This window comes from Bos indicus x Bos taurus, chromosome 4 (genome assembly GCF_003369695.1).
Source record: "Bos indicus x Bos taurus breed Angus x Brahman F1 hybrid chromosome 4, Bos_hybrid_MaternalHap_v2.0, whole genome shotgun sequence".
Taxonomy (NCBI): Eukaryota; Metazoa; Chordata; class Mammalia; order Artiodactyla; family Bovidae; genus Bos; species Bos indicus x Bos taurus.
Window position 1 is genome coordinate 57,735,396 of NC_040079.1, and position 4,671 is coordinate 57,740,066.

The following is a 4,671-nucleotide window of genomic DNA, read 5'->3' on the forward strand; positions in this document are numbered from 1 at the left end:
AATCAAAGAATTCCTAAACATAAAGAAGAAGAAGAAAGGGGAGGGGAAGAAAATGATGGAGAATTCAGCATTGTGATAAGGAGTAAATATTATGTTTAGAATATTATGCACAGTGCCTGGCCTATGATAGATACTCAATAAATGCGATTATAGATCTTTATTATTCTGCCTTGTCTCTCCAAGTCCTCTTCACCAGGAAGATACAAATGATGTCAAACTCACAGGGCTATTTAAATTTCTTTTACTGCTTGGCTGGCTCACATCTGCGGGACCTTTGAGCATCCTGCACTGTAAGTTCCACACCATCATTTCTGGGACTCTCTGGACATGTCCATCAGGTGTATGAGGACTAGCCTGCTGACTACCCTGCACATCTGCCTGTGCCTTGCCTGTCACCAGCATACCCTGCTTTCAGTTGCCACAGCCTGGAAGCTTCCCCTGATGGGAGAAGAGAGGTCCAGTTTCTCTGCCACCTATCTGCTCTGATGACCTGAGCAAAGCTGACAGCAAAGTGTGGGGAGAGAACCATCTCTGTGTTAACAGCTGTGGGAGGGATGCTGAGCAGGGTGCCTTGTGACCTTCTGTGTTAGAAATTTACAGACAGAATGATCATTTTTAAATAGGCATTGATGTTTTCTTTCCTTTCCCCAAGAAACAGACAAGCACCTGCATCCCAGGGGCTGGGCTGGGTGGGAACAAATAGCTACCTTTACACCAGACTTGGATTCTTTACTCTCTTCAGCACTGAAGGCTGTGCTGTTAGGGCCAGTTTACTGCCCTCAAACCTCTTCTCTTGGAAGGTCTTTTCCCTGCTGGGGGTCTGTTCAGCTCCCTACAGAGTCAGCCCATGGTGGGCCCAACCAGCATTTCTTCCAGCATGCTCTTCTGCCTGTGCAAACAGGCTGCTGCAGGTCCACGTCTCGTCTGCTGGTCATTCACGCTTAGCCTCCCACCACCGCTGCTTCACACCTGCTCTGTGGAGCACTGCCTCCTGCATCTCCATCCTCCTCAAGGAATGGCCGCTGTGGCTGCCACAGGTTCTGTCCAGCTCCCATTGGACTTGGCTCTTCCTGTCCCAAAGTGACAATTCTGGCAAATGAGAAGCCTGGCCTCTCAGGTGGATGGAAAGAAACCAGTATTCATTGAGCACCCCACTAAATGTCAGGGTGTCTGGCCACATCTTTCCTAGCTGTCCAGGATTCCCCTTTTGCAGCATGAGTGAGAGAAGCTTACTTTGCCGTAGCCAGGAGCCTGACTTTGAAACCAACTCTGGCTGAATCAAAAGTTCATGCTTCCCAGAACTTGGCAGTCTCTGCGTCCCCTGAAGGAATCTTTGCCTGTCAATGGTCACACTTCATGGTGTCATGAGAGTTATTAAAAGCCCCTCAAGAGCTAGGCTGAACATGACTCGGAGTAACAGTTCTGACCACCACGTTCCTCCCACATGGCCCCTAAACTAGCCCTGGGCCAATCCCCATCACTAGTTACGCTAGCACCTTTCTTGGGGTCTGCAGTTACTGTCCACAGCCCCTCCTTGAGAGTCATCCTAAGCTCCGAAGTATTGATATCTTCCTCCAGTGTCTCCAAGGGACCTGGGTCCCCTGAGAACATGGGGCCCCTCGTGGCATTCCTAGTGATGTCTCCTCTTTCATTACTGATACTGGTAGTTTTTGGTCCCCCACCACCCCTGTCTGTTAATTTAACTGGAGTTTTATGCATTTTGTTGATATTTTCATTGACTTTGTTTATTGTTTTTCTGATTTCACTTTCATTGATTTTTGCTCTTATCTCTATTTATTCCTTCCTTCTGCATACGTTAGATTGAATTTGTTCTTCTTTTCCAATTTCTTAATGTGGAAGCTTAGACTATTGATTTGAGACTTTCTTTTTTTAATATGAGCATTTAATGTTATGAATTTTTTCTCAAAGCACTTCCAATTGTTATACTTTTATTATTATTCATTTAAAAATATTTTCTTATTTCCCTTCAAACTTCCCTTACCTCTTTGACCAATGGACTATTTGTATAGTAAGTTTATATTGTTTAGTTCCTAAATGTTTGGATGTTTTCTAGCTATCTTTCTGCTTTTGATTTTTTAAAAATTCTTTTATGGTCATACATATTTATTACTGTCTACATACCTGAGTGCTTTCAATTTTTTTTTTTATTTAGGTTTTATATAATGACCCAGAACATGCCCACATAGGCACTTTAAAAGAATGTGACTTTTGCTATTTTGGAGAAGATTGTCATCTGTTCAGATCTGCTGGAGATTTTTGGAGTTTTTCTCTCCTCAAATTCCTGGATAATATTGATTTTTGTTTGTTTGCTTTAGCAACTAACCTCATTAGATACAGATAAAAAATTCTGTGGAACTGGTTTCACCTCAGGTCAGGTCTCAAAGTGACTGTGATACAGCTTTAGGTCTGACTCATTCATGTGCAGCCTGGGCAGTGAGCCCAGAGCCGTGTTGGTTTGTACAATTTAGAGCATTTGTTTCTCCAGTTCTGGCCTCTCCAGGGTTTCCCACACACTCTCCAGTTCCCAGGGCCACTGGTACCTGGTTCCTCTGGCCAGAAAAATGGGCTCCTCGTAGAGTTTATTTGGATCTGTTCTACAGTTCTATGTGACTGGCACTACATCCAGGGCAGAGTGGTGAGATAAAATAGAGGAAACAATAATGGAGCTTTCCCCCATCATCTTTGGGACACAGAGAATGCTTTTTGCCTGATTCTCTGACCAGAGAGACTCAATTTTTTTCCCTCAGGGCTTTAGGTATTCATACCACAACCACTGCCATGAAGTTCCAGACTGGGGCCACCCTTGTGTTACAAATAGAAAAAAGAAGAGGAAAAAATTGGGATGTGTCCCACACTTTTCAGGTTGCAGGGGGCCCCCTTTCTTGTTTTGGTTGACAAAGGTAGGTTCAGAGTCCTGATGTCTCTGACTGCTGTCCAGTTCCATAACTGGGGCCACTTTCCTGAGAGAAGGGTGAAATAAAGGAAGAAAAATGACCCCAAATACTGGTTTTTCAATTTTTTACTTTCCTCTGCTTACTTTTCAGATTCCTTAAGTATCTGAGTTTCATTGTGTCAGTTTTAGCCCTAGTTAGAGAAAGAGGGTACAGAGGGCTTCATTTTGGCCAACAACAGCAGTTGCAGTAATATTAGAAACCTAACAATTATTGAATTCTATATACATTTTGCATCTTCCTGTCCTTCCCTTTCTGGGAAGGCTTTTTAAAATGCTGAATTTGTGGGGATTTTGGAGATGCTGTGGGAATCTGACTTCTGCTTTCACCGAGAAGTGCTGAGCGTTTCATAGCGGGGAAGGGGGGTGTCTGTTAGTCCATATGCAGCTCTTTCGCAAACTGATAACTTCAACCTCCCATGAGCCATTATGATCCAGTGTCCAGGCAGTGTTCATACGTGTTTCTGTGTTTATTTTCACATTCTGGAAATATATGGTGCCTGTAATACTGGGCGTAACTGTCGGTTTATTTGTCTGTCTCCTCCTGAGGGTCCTCGAGGGCAGAGAATTTTTTCAGAGGCATGGCAGGCTGGTGATCATTTGTTAAAAATTGTCTGATTTTGCCTTGAAAGTGACATTCTTGGCATGAGTGCCGGCATTTTTCTTGTCTGTTAACCACGTCTGAGGATGATAACCCGTCACCCGTCTCTGAGAGCTATCCTGTGATCACAGGCTCTGCTCCCTGAGAGAGGGTCAACACTTCACAAACACCCGTGTTCTCAGCTGTCGGACATGGTCACACTGAATATGCTCTACTTCAGGCACAGGTAACTAAACCATGGCACAGCCAAGTGTCTTTGGACTCACCCTAAAGTTACTGATCACCATGAAGAAGCTGAAATAGAGAATCTGGGTCAACCCAGACTCATTGTAGCAGTTCTGATCTCAATTGCCCTCAGATGCCTAGTTGGCAGCTCGATATACACTTACACTCATTTTTACTCCTGTATTAAGACGTCACTTAATAGGTTTTCTGACTTCCTCTGTATCTGGCTGCGTGAACAACCAAATGCAGCAGCGTGCCATGCTTCACCCACATCCTTGTGCTCCCCCACCACCATATCATTTCCCTCTTCTCGTGGAACAAAAGCCTTAAAAATGTTTTCTCATTTTTTTTTAATTTACAATCTACTGGTTTATGAGTGCAAGGCAATTTTATGTTATTTTTCAAGTCTTTTACATACTTGGGGAACTTTGCCTTCGAGAGGGATCAGCAAGATGTCACATCAGCCATTCACCTCCATGTTCTAAATTGAGCGCCTACCCTGTCTGGCTGAATGCTCCATTCATATCATTGGGAACAGCTCCACACCCTCAGGAGCTATACGGAGTTGCACACACAACTCACACCATCACAAAGTTGCCTCAGATGAGAATTTGATTTCCTCCACAGCATTTTAAATTCCAGCAAATGGGCTCTATTTAAAAAAAACAACAACAAAACAAAACAGGAAATGCTGCAAAGGCCTGTGCCCTTGTCTTTTGTTCAAGGCTAATGTGCTGACTCAGCAGAGAAACCTGTAGTCTGGACAGCAGAAACCTGAACTTCCCCAAGAACAAACAGGGTCCCTCAGTCTCCCAGTGAGCCTGGCGCTGAGTCAGCTGTGCAACTCAGTGTCTCTGTAGCTCCCCGCTGAATC